This window comes from Jaculus jaculus, chromosome 1, assembly GCF_020740685.1.
Source record: "Jaculus jaculus isolate mJacJac1 chromosome 1, mJacJac1.mat.Y.cur, whole genome shotgun sequence".
Lineage (NCBI taxonomy): Eukaryota > Metazoa > Chordata > Mammalia > Rodentia > Dipodidae > Jaculus > Jaculus jaculus.
Window position 1 is genome coordinate 250,368,631 of NC_059102.1, and position 12,669 is coordinate 250,381,299.

The 12,669-nt window shown below is 46.9% G+C and overlaps 1 protein-coding gene across 2 annotated transcripts in view; it reads left to right on the forward strand.

The window, feature by feature from the left end:
- Window positions 1-2,662: 2,662 nt before the first annotated feature.
- The window catches only part of Cdh11 (cadherin 11), a 168,632-nt gene continuing 158,625 nt past the window's right edge, over window positions 2,663-12,669 (forward strand). Inside the window, exon 1 of one of the 2 annotated variants that reach the window (XM_004663484.3) lies at window positions 2,663-2,791. The gene's annotated coding sequence lies outside the window, so the exon portion shown is untranslated. The remainder of the gene's footprint in view (window positions 2,792-12,669) is intronic. The other variant, XM_045142398.1, reaches the window with a different exon arrangement.

Consider the following 12,669-nt stretch of genomic DNA (forward strand, 5'->3'; position numbering starts at 1 on the left):
TATTCCCTTGAGTGAATACGCCACCTTTTGCTTATCCACTGATAAGTATCTGGGTTGTTTCCAGATCTAAGCCGTTGTGGCTAACATGTAAATGCAGGGGGTTGCAGGGCGACCATGACCACCGCTAGACGCCAGACTGCTTTGGCTTCAGCGTCAATAGAAACCTACCAGACAATTTTTAACTTAGTTTTTAAAATGTCATGGGACAGGTGGTTTAAAAGCCAATTCCTATTATTTGGTGAATTCTGAACAGAAAATAGAGCAATTTCCCACTAAAATCGAACCACAAGTGTCGAGGCTTTGCCTCAGATGTGCTTGCAAAACTAGATATCGTGAGACTTTGCTCATGGGGCAAGGGGACTCTACCGATTACGCACCTTAAACATCACTCTAGCATGTAATTAGATTGACAAAAAGCTGTTAGTTCTGTCCCTTTGTGACCATATAGAAACGATGGAAGAATCCAATTAACCATTTGTAGCGAGATCAGTACAAAACTTAAGAACTGAGACCTCATTTGTAAAGTGGAAGTGGGACTGGACACCCCACCGCGCCCCTATGCGTGGTTGCAATGGGGACTTCCGGAGCGGTGCTTTGGACTGAAGTTTGCGGGGTTAGGGCCGACACAGTGCTTATTGAAATGAAGAGGCCAAAGAGATCCGGAGGAAGGTAAAGCAGAGCTGTAGAAAGGGCTTAGTTTCCCCAGCGCCGGATGACTGCGCTATCCAGGAAAGCTCCGGGTGGCCTGTCACGTCTGTGGCACTAGACGTGTGTCCCGGTGGTGGGATGTGTTGGTGGCTTGCATCTTGGACACCTATTGAGGTGTGAGGAAAGCGGAGGACTAAGTGAACCGTGTAGCAGGAAGCTTAGCACCCTCCTTTCCCGGAGAAAGGGTGGGCAGTTGAAAGGCTACGTCCGCACGTCCACATGGAGTGACAGGCGCATCCATCCTTCCCGCACAAGATGCAAGCAGGGAAGGTGGCAGACAGAGGTCTGGGAGGTGCCTGGAGCAAGGCACGGACTCCCGCAGCCTCGCCTCGCCCTGGGTTCCCGTTCACTTTCCCAGAGCCCAGTGAGGCCAAGGAAGTTCTGTACGCTTAGGGTCGCTGGGGCTGCTGGCCCAGAACCCGAGCGCAGGGATCAGCCACCCCTCCTGTCCCCCCGTGGGCATTCGTGTTCCTTCCCAGTATGCGGTGAGTTCCAGGCTTTCTCTTCCTTTGGGGCCTCTTCCCTTCTAACTTCAGGTCCCTGCTCTTCCCTTCAAGCTTTTGCGGCCAGCGCCCACCTCAGCACCCGTTTTCCCCCCTGTGGTCGCCACTCCTCCAATTCCGTTCCCAGCCTCTTCCTTCTTCTCCTGCAGAGTCCTTTTTCCTATTTGCATCTCCCTTTCTCTCCACCTCTAGTCTTTCCGCCACCTCCCACCTTGAAAACTTGACCTAGCCACGGAATCCCACAGAGGCATCCTCGGCCCCAGTCATTGTTCCTGGCTCACAGTGCGGGGACCCTCACGGCTCTGGGTGTCACCAACGCCTCGCCGAGTCCCTGGAGTGATTTAGAGACCCGGCCGCTCCTGCCCCTTGTCTCCGTGACTCTGACAGGAGGGCATCTGGCCGTCTTGGTCGGTCTTCCCCCTGGTAGAGTCTTCTGCTGTGCGGGGTGGGCGGGATGCCGAGGCCGGGGCGGCAGTGCCCCGCAGAGGCCCACCCTCCCGCAGAACCGTACTCGCCTTGGGGTTTTGGTCGGTCCGTGGTGACCAGAGTGGGGAGGTAACAAGTGATACTACCCGGGGTAGGGTGTGCTGGTATCAGGATGGGGCACAGACCGTGGAAGCTTCCCAGCGGGGCAAGCCTTGGGGAAGCCTTCCATGCGTCCTCCTCCAGGACCTTGAGTGTGGGGCGAGGAGAGCTGGCAGAAAACCCGAGACCGCGCTCTTCTTCCCAAGTCCCAAGCCCAGATTTCTTCACCTATCGCGCAGCAAGCCGACTTTGCAAGGGAGGAATGTTGGGGGCTTTGAGGAGTTGGGGCTGGGCCCACCAACCTGGAAATATTTTCCGAGGGTGGGGCGGTAAAGTAATAAATAACAGAATGGACTCCCTCATTCCGGATTGCCTGATTGCCTTCCCCACTTGGGCAATGCCATCCACCCAATCTACCATCCCGCCCGCGCAGGCGAGGCGCCAGCTCGGTTAGGCTGGAGCGGATTTGAAGAAAAGGAGGAAAACGGGGGGGGGGGGTGTCTTCTAACCCTTCTCTAGCTCCCCTGTATCGGCCTCCCTCGTGGTGCCCCTCAGAAGCCCAACTTCAGTCACTCCAGACTCTCCCGAGCCCCATGGGAGTCGGAGCCCGGCGACCCGGAGCGGGCGGGGCGGCCCCGGATCCCCGGCTTGACATCTCGCGGTCCCCGGGGGAGGGGCGCGCACAGGGTCGGCCCCCGCCGCCTCGCCGAGGCCCCGCTGGCTCGCTTGCTCGCCGCGTCTCGCAGCCCCGGCTCCTCTCCGCCCCCCGCCCTCTCCTTTCCTCCCGGCGGCGGCCTCCCTCCCCCCCCCCCACGTCCGTCCGCCCGCCACCTCCCCCCGGTTTCTCATTCCTGCCACTAGCGCGCTCGGCGGCTCATTCCGCGGCCGCCGCCAGCCGAGGGGAGCGTCGCGGGCGGAGGCGCAGATGCCGCGGGGGCCGCTCGCAGCCGCCGCCGACTTGTGAATGGGACTCCGACTAGGGCCCGGGCTGACACCGCCGCGCTCGCCCGGTGCCGGTGCCGGGGACCCACCGCCCGGCGGTCACGTCCGCCCAGGTGAGGCGCACAGTCCGCTCCTGGCGCTCGCGGGGATGGGGTTTCTTGGGGTGGGAGGAAGGATCTCTTCTGGAGGAGACTCTGGGGACGCGAGAGGCTGGAGTCTGACCGGAGAAGGGGTTCGCTAATGCAAAGCAGAAGGGCTTGGGGCGGGGGTGGGTAAAAGAAGATTTGTTTTAAAAAATCAGGAAAGGAGAAGGGAGCCAGCTGTGGACGCGGGCAGCGCAGGGGTCAGAGGCGCCAGATGTGCGCTTCCCCTCGCTGTCCCCGGTGCCGGCCTCCTCTGGGGTCTGCGTCCGGGCGGTGGCAGGAGGGGTTTGCTCTCACGATTGGGACCAAAGACTGTAGAGCTGAGCTCGGGACACGCCGACTGCCCCCGGACGTGTCTCTTGGGAAAGTGGCCCACTGCGCTGTGTCCTCCCGAGCTGCGCCTGAGTCCTAAAGCCTCGATCTAATCGCTCTCTGCGGGGTTCCTTGGAGGTCCCCTAGCATCTACGCGGAACGCTCCCCAGGGCTCAGTCCCTCGGGTGCAGACTACAAGGAAAGCCTAGGGTTCAACGAAGTAGCCGGGCTTGGAGCAGTGATACTCCGCACTTTAATAGCCTGGGTTTGGGTCCTCTGACTGCGGCTGCGGGGCGCGCTCCAGCCTCAGGTTCCTCCCGAGATCCCGCCGCCTGGCCCCGATGCCAAGCAGTTGAGGTTGCTTTGAGAGCCGCTCAGACTTGGGCTGGGCTGGGGCTGGGGCTCGGTGAAGCCTGTCGGGGTCAACGTTAACTTTGAGAACCAAACCTTCTCCGAAGCCTGCGCCTCCCCTCCGCGCGCGCCAAGCCTCTCCTGCTCCGGCACGCGCGGCCTCCCTCCCTGAGCTTGGCCCCCAGAACACGAGACTCGAGGTAGGAAGTGCCTGAGAAGGGATCGCTGCAGGAACAGCATCCTTTTCCTCCCTTGCTCCAACCCGGTGGAGTCTCGGCGGGGACGTCTTGAGATGGGAAGCAAAGAGTCACTGGAAAGAGTGGGGTATGGGAGGCCTGCGGGTCCAGCTTCCTGGTCTCTCCCTCTTTCTCTCTCTGCCAAGGCCCTGCTTTCAATCGGGCTCCGCTCGCCTGCATCCCTCGGGTGAAAGGTTTTCTGGCTGTTAGAAGATGCCCTGTTGCTTTCGCAAATAATACAGCAGGAATTTCACAGGGCACAGCACTGCTATGAAGAAATTGCATCTTTTAATTATTTAATAATGCCATTTCTGCATGACGAAGGGTCATCCCTAAGGGGTGGAAGTGGGATTTGTTCCAGAAAGCCTGGTGCTGCAGGGGCGTATAGATTTGCCTAAAAATTTCCCTTCCGCTTTCTATTTTTCCTCAAGAAATCTTGTTCTGGTGGGTGTCTCTCAAATCTTTCCATTTTCTTCTGAAGGTACCTATGGCTTTAATAGGAGGCAGTAAATTTTGGTTTTAGTCACAGGGAAGAAGCGACCCTCTGGCCAGAGAATGTATCAGTTTACTTATAGCTTAGGCTTGCAGCAGACATCCAGGGCTTGGTGGGGTGTCTGGATTTTCTGGGGACGGGGGCTGCAGGTATGTTCTCAGGAACAAGGATCCTGTTGTCTGGGACCAGCATATTTGCCAGGCTGGGTTCTGAGCGCTAGAGCCTTCAACTAAAGAAGAAAAGACAGGGGTCTGACCTTCATTTCAATCATCTTGGAATTATTTTTTTTTTTCCTATAAACAAAAAGTGCACACACTGGAACGCATAAGGAACTGAACCCTCAGCCTCTGGCAATCTAGCCTTTTTCTGTAGGACAAAGGAATAAAAGTTGCAAAACAAAGGGGAATAGTTGTGGCCATTACAGTGAGACCCTGAAGCCACAGTCAATTCTAAAAGTACCTTCGCTATAAGCTCCATGTCCAAGTTTTAAAGTTGGCCAGTTAGGCCCTGGAATCGGAATGCTTTTTGCAAAACTGCAACCTTGCTCAGTACAAAGGAATTTGGCCCATTCTCAGTGGACACCAAGCAAAGGCATCCAGAGCCCAGGAAACTTTGCTGAAGTGAGAAATAACTTTGCATCTTGCTTTTCTGAGACCATACAAATTAATCCATTGACTATATCTGGCAGTGGCATTTTATCATTATTAGCAATGTTTACTGCCATCATTTTAGTTACTTCCAAGTCTGCACACACTGGACAGTTTGTTATACGGTTTGAGGAAAAATAAATCACCTTCCCCACCCTGTGAGGGAGAAGGAGTGAACAAATAAATGCAAGAGAAGGAGAAATGGGGGAGGTCCAGACATGTGGGTTTATTCAAACTGGGTTTATTGCAAGCTAAAGAAATGGGCTTTAAAATAGCTCTAATGGAAGCTGTGGAGCATCTTGATAGCCCTTCAGAACTTTCATTATGCTCTGCATTCTTATCAGAACACCAGACAGGAAAATTACTAGAAACCTAAATTCTATTTTCAATTAAGATGCAATCTTTGGTTAATTTGAAAAAAAAATTAAAAAGTTACAGCTCTTTTCTTTTAAATGCTTCAGAACGTATATATTTCCTCTTTACTGTGGTAGCTTCAGAGGTATAAGTTGGCCTGTTTATTTGTGGGAGGAGGGTGTAGCATCAGACTGTCATTTTTTTGGGGGGAGTACAGATCAATTTCATGCTCCTTTAATTCACATGTCTCCATAATTCATGGTTTTTCTTTCCCTTTGAAGGGAATTACATGGCTGTTTTGTTGAGATTCTGGTTTGGGGACCCTCATATGGGAAATGCCATGACTTTGACTTCATGACCTGATTTACAATGCCAAAAGTACACTCCCATGAGCTTGGTGTGTCCTGGAAACTTGCCCTGTGAATGGCAGTGACTTAGGAAACTGATAGCTCACATAAACTTCTATCTATACTGTTTAAATCTATTTTTCAGAACCATCTAAAGCACATCTGCAAATCTGGTTTGTTTGTGTTCCCAGTACATTCATGTAGCAAGAAGTGTGAGAGGCATAATCATTTAATTTGAGCTTGCTTTCAAAAGTGATTTATTTTTCATTTTGGGTATAGACATACCTATTTATCAGATAATAATAATAATAATAATAATAATAATAATAATAATAATAATGATAGAGGGTGCTTTTTAGAGTTGAAAGTAGACAGTGAAATTTTATCATAAAATTTACAGGATCGCTCTAAATTCCAAAGTCTCTCTTCAGAAAGTGTGAGCATCTGGGTGTATTCACTATTCAGTGATATCAAGGTATCAAAATATATTTGGGATGAATTTCTCCTTTACAAAATTAGTTGCTGTTGCATAAGAAGTTAGCTAATTTGCCAAGTGTTCCCATTCTTTACTTTAAAGAATTGTGAGTTCTTTCCTATCGAAAGTTAATGCTTCTGAAATATATAAATATATCTGGCCTATATATCTGGGGTTTAATTTATTAGGATGAAAGAGAACCAGACATCAACAGGTTTGCTAAAACAAAAATGCTGTAGCGAGTTAACTATCCTGAAACACTGGGAGGAACCTGCTGTTCCGTCAGGATTTCTGGGATGACCATCCAAAGCTTCTTCTGTGAGCAGGAAGGACTGAAGAAAATACTGGAGGAGGATAATTAAACATCTTTCTGCTGTAATTTTACCATGACATCCAGAGCCTTGTGCATTTCTGGAAATGGACTCCTTTGCGGAAGATTGTACTTCTAGCCACTAGAGGGCAATGGCGTTCTTCTCCAGCTTTCTACTTGGGGCCCATCTGCTTTTGAGGGCATCATGAAAAGCGGTTTTGTTACCACCAGGCTTGTCTGGACCTCTGGGGAGAGCCCAAATTCAATCTCGCTGTGGTTCGGGCTCTTGCTCCAGTAGTTTGTCGGCATTAGCATCTTTCTAGTGGGTGGATCCGGTTACCTGCAACCTCTTCTTCCCACCTAGGACTTTGCTAGAAAGTTGGGAGATCTTGTGACTTGGAAAACTGAGCAGAAGCCAGGGTAGGGGGCTGGGCTCCAGGATAAATAAGGTTAGCTTTCACTTAGGCAGCGATTTGCGAGATTTTCTGGATATATTTTTTTCCCTGTCAGGAAGTAAGGAAGAGCCGTTTTCTGACTAACTCCAAGGAGAATAAAATGAATAAAAAGGAGAACTATGAGGGAGACCACGATGATATCATTGCCTCCTCCTTCAAGAGGCTTTAAAGACATTTGCAAGGCATTTCTAATTTGCAGAAAAGAATGGCAGTTTGATTTTCAGTAAACACTTTGGAGTGTGGAGCTTTAGTATAACAGTAAATGTTTTACTATTACCTTTAAGTCATTCTTGACATTGCTATAAAACCCAACTTTAGCAGAGAGTACAGTTCAATGCAAGATTGGTCCTCAATAATCAGAGTTTAATCCTTTGATCTTTTAAAAATTTCTTCAGTGAATGGAAATTCTGGTTTATGATTAAGTCACATTTTTCAAGTTTCATTTTGTTACAATTTTATAGTGTCATTATGAATGCTCAGACAAATGAAAGAATAAATGCTATAATATAATTAAGGAGAAAGTGCTGTTAAAATAAGTACTGTCTTGGACTGGAGATATGGCTTACAGGTTAAGGCTCTTGCCTGTGAAACCTTAGGAACCAGGTTCAATTCCCTAGTATCCACATCAGTCAGATGTACAAGGTGGTGCCTACATCTGGAGTTTGTTTGCAGTGGCTGGAGGCCCTAGCTAGCCCATTCTCTCTCTCCCTCTTCCTCTCTCTCTCTCTGCCTTCTTTTCTTTCTCAATAAATAGATACATAAATAAAATAAAACTATTGTCTTAAGCTTAAGTGGACCTTATTTGTATTCTTATTTATTTATTTTAATGAGTGGAGGAGTTGCCTCCCTGGTGCCTGGTGGTGGTTCAGCAACAGAGGCTTTGTTTGTTTGTTTGTTTGTTGCTTTTTTTTTTTTTTCTTTCGTGGCTTTGAGCTGTGTTGGAATGTGTGGGCAGTTGATGAAGAAAGAATCAATGTAAATGGATTATGGGAGGGCATATTAGGTCAGTTGGTGCAAAGTAAGACAAAGTGTTTTGTAAAGTGATCCTAAACACTGGGCAGTTTATTTAACTTTGAAACACAAAGCAATTTTAAATTCTAAAAGCTTGCGAATTATGTACATTACATAGAACTGTGGCAACATGTCATTGTTTTGCATTTTAATTAGTTAGCAGAAGAGGCAAGTTCTGGGGTTCTTATTGAGATAAAACATTGTTCCTTACTCTGACAGGTTAAGGATTAGGCTCAGGAAGAGAATGTAGTATATCAAGATTCTACATGAGATAGGAGTGTGAGAGAGGAAAAGAAAAGGAGGTTTGATTGGCTGATGACGATGTTTCTAATGTAATCCAATTTCAGGTCCTCACTGCTCTCTCTTTCTCAAACTCCTCTTGAAAGGCATTTGGGGTACTGAGCCTAGGAAGCAGCCGAGAGCAGCTTTATGGATTAGAAAGGGACAACGGCCAGAGACTCACTCTACACCTTCCCTGCCTGACTAGAAACCTTATTTGTGAATGAGCATGGCTCTACCCCAGAAGCTTCCTGGTTACTACAGGGGAAGGAAAGCCTTCAGTGCCTCCATTTCCTGACCTGCTCCGTGAGCTGGAGGGATTTTCTCACATTAAACTTACTTACCTTTCTATATTCGATTCTTCTCGAGAAATTGGCTTCCGGCTTGGTTTTGTCCCCACTATGGAGGTCAGCTAACAAAGCAAGTGGAAAGGTAGGAAGGTCTTAGTTTCATGTGCACAGAGATATTTCTTCAGCCCTTATTAAGCTCCACCAATCAGAGCAAGGAGGAGGAATCTGAGTGGAGTCCCTTCTAACAATCAATGCAAGTTTGTTGTTCTCGATAGGAATAAGCTTAGTAAAAGTAACATGCAGCATGGGGGGGGTGGGGGGCGGGGGTGTTCAGACTGTGGGGATTCACTCCCACTGTGGACTTTGAGAACTTCTTGCGTGGAGACATTGTGTGACATTCAGGCTGGCTCTTGGCACCACTGAGACTTGGACCACTCACTCAAACACGGAGGCAGAGTTCCTTCATTGCACAGCTGTGACAAGTTGAGAGAAGTGACGTCCAGGCAAGCATATGCAGTGTCAGACCACGTCCAAATTGAAAACTTTTACATTTCCTCCTCATAGATGTCCCCCACTAATATGGCTTTAAGATATGGCATTAAATGTTTTCTTCATTGATGAGTTGCATTTGTGTGTGTGTGTGTGTGTGTGTGTGTGTGTGTCTTTTTATTTTGCACTCGTGGAGAGTGCACCACTCACCTTACCCTAATCCCACCTCTGTTCAACACACCTCCTCCATCATTGAAGCTCCTTTTCTTACACAAGGTCTAAGCTACAAAACCACACAGACTCAGAGGCCTCTTCTGCAAAAAATGGGAACTCATTGTCAGAACTGTGTGCTAGGACGGTTATAAAAGTGAAATCAAAATAAGAGTCCAGCCGGGCGTGTTGGAATACACCTTTAATCCCAGCACTTGGGAGGCAGAGGTAGGAGGATCGCCGTGAGTTCAAGGACCCCTGAGCCTGCATAGTGAATTCCAGGTCAGCCTGGACCAGAGTGAGATCCTACCTCAAAACAAAACAAAACAAAACAAAAAAAAACAGTCCAATGCCTAGTTCATGGGAGCATTCAATGCATGCTAAAGTCAATTGCCCTCTCCAAAAACGAGCCTTGGGTCTTAGTTATCTAAACTCATAGTGGCTGCTGATTAAACTCAGATCCATTGTTCTCAATTGGAACATCTCCCAATATGTGATGACATGTTCATTCATGTTTGCCGTTTTTGAATGATTTCACAAGTTTAAGTGATCTATCCCTAATCGATGTGAAGTATTCAAGTGGCTGTAGAGATTTTAAACATAATTGTAGCTTCTGAAGAGAGCCTGCCTCTTTCTGTCCACTGTAAGTTTTGTCCCCTCAGCTCATATAAGAGTTGCTGTGAGAAGTTGCCTGAAGTAATGTCTTACTGGAAAAGCTGGCTGAACATGTGATGTGGTGATATCTGTCAAACGTCTGCTTTCGTGTAAAAGGGACTCATTACTATTCCAGACTAGCTTAAAAGATAATTAGTCTCTTGATAAATTGTCTCAATTTCATGACTGTTCCTGTTTGTTTTTCAGGTAAATGTAGTGTAGTGTTTCAATGGGTTTGAGTAGTGACAGGTTTAATTCATGAAGAGATGTCAGCTGGAGTCCTGTGCCCTGCTGGCTGGTTTCTGACTTTCATGGGGCCAGACAAAAGCACAGTGACTTGACTTCTTAAAAATCATGGGTGTTCACTTTGGGTAATTAGGGAGAGGGAGAACAGAGGTGAAGGACTAAAACCTTTACGGGCTTCTGAAGGTTAAAATAGGGCTTAAGTAGTGGTTGAGAATTGGTTTTTGCAGCTTGGATAATTTATTAAAAGTTGTGACAGACAGTATAAAGAAAGAAACCTTGAAGGTTTCATCTCATGAAACTGTTTATTATTATTATGAGACATCATGTTTATAAAAATTCTATAAATCATTTTGAATACACACACACACACACACACACACACACAAATCATGGGGCCTCATCCTCTCAGGACTCTACTTGCTGGTTTCTCACTAGTTACACTATCTACACATCCCATATGACCTCTACACTGGGCTTTCCAAGACTTCTGTCCTTTCCAATGCCCTGCTGTCTCCCACCTGCAGTCCACTTTCAACACCCATTCTTGCCCTCGGCCAGAGTTCCCTCTGCCCCTGCTGGGCAGTGAAGGAGAACACTGCTTGCATTGTCCTTGGAAAAGGGGTAGGAAAGAGAGGCAATGTTTTGAGATCCTACTGTGTGTTAGATGCTCTCCCCCATCCCTCATTCTTTCTACACACCCCCTCCAGAAGGGAGGACTATCATGTCTATTTACCACAGAGGAGGTGATGCTTAGGAAAAATTCAAGATGCTTGTCTCAGCCCCTGAGTCCGAGATGAAACTGAGCATGCACATCTGTTCTGAATCCCGTTATCTGGGATGTGAGTTACATGCCTGGGCCTTCCTCATACTCAGAGACAGAGTTCATGACAGAAAAGCCCATTTGATCACTCCACCCTAGTTCCTTGTGCAGTACCAGATCTCAGCCAGAAAATGAACTTTCAAGATCTTTCAGTGTAACCCTGATCCCGGCAGGTTTTCTTCTTTCACCAATCATAGCTGTCCAGATGGCAGGCTGATAACTGCTTCTCGGGGAAGCAGGGAAGTGAACCATTGATTCATTACTCCCATTCATGAAAATGTCCCATCTAATGAAGGAGGAGCTAAAACGCCCAAGTTGTATAACTGCACCCCATCACTATTTTTTGCCATTCCTGACACTCCTATAGATTCTAAAAGTTGGAGTTAGATATTTGTTAATATCTAATATGACCTTATAATATTTAATATTTGTTAATATCCAGGATGTATGGAGCATTTAGCTAGTTTCTGGCACTGTACTATACTAAAAATGCTCACTATAATATGCAGTTTATTACCAACAACACTGTGAACTTCTAAGTAACCAGCCAGTATCTTACAAGGGGTGAAAGTAGACATTCCTGATGCCCCACAGCTGATACTGAATAAACCTAGGATTCCATTCTAAACATTTGACATCAAAGCTTAGCTACTACATTAGGATGCTCAGTGCTGTAACTTACCTGAAAAGGTGTGGGTTCCATACTTCTTACCATGCTCATCTCTGTCACCTGCTTCCACTCCTTCCATGAAATCTATCCTATTAACACAAAGGATGCCTAATGAGGCTTCTGTCTGCAGACACTGAGTGGACCCCTGTAATCAAATCTGAGGACTTGACTTTATCCTGTGGAACTCCCATGTGTCCAGTGTATGGAATCACCACATGAATCACTGGTTATTCTAGACAGCCTTCCCATAAAGACTTGGGAACTATAAGTTGTCTAACATTGCATAGTAATTAAGGAATAGATAGGAGAAGAAAAATAAAATTTCTTGGCACTTAGTTCCATTTCTTTTTACTATTCACAAGAAAAACCATGGTGTGTCTACATATTCATGTGTGTGTATGTATGCATAAAAATATTAGCAAAGGCACCTGTGGTATGATTTTTCTTCTTAAACATTGATTAGTTCAAGGGTATATACTCTTCTGTCATCCTCTCAGCCAGTTAAACTGAACCTTATGTGAGGTTTTCTGTGAATTTATTTGAAAATCCATAGTCAATCCAATACTTATTGATAAGCCATTTTTGTAACAGTTTGAAAAGTGTACCACTGACCCTGGCCTTCAGCTCTATCACCCTCTGTGGCGCCTTCCCTGAAAGTCTTCACTCTGAGCTTCTACAAAGGGTGGTGCCAATGCCCGCCAGCTTTCTATCGCCAGAACAAAGTACCTGTGGTACTCGATTTGTAAACAGAAACTACTTATTTGCCTCACAGTTTCTGTCTTTGATTAGCTGTTTTGCCCTAGGCATATGTGGGGAGTAAAATCTACTAATTTATTAGCACTAAGCCAAAAGGTGGAAGAGGAAGAGGCCCAGGCTCTGCAGTTGGCTTTGAGGGCATAACCCTAGTGATCTAGACCTCCCACTAGGCTCTACTTCATGAAGGTCCCGCCACTTCCCAATAGTGCCATTCTAGGGACATTCTAGGTCTTTAACATGTGAGCCATTGGGGATATTCAGCATCCACTCTTACCACAAGCCTTCACATGGCTTCTGGAATATGTTGATTGAAGTTATTATTATTATTTTTTGTCCCTAAAGGCTTTGAGTTGGATACACAGATAATTGAGGGACTTTTTTTTTTTTTTTTTTTTAAATCAGTGAACAGATGACATCAATAGGACAAGCAAGTTTTAGGTCTT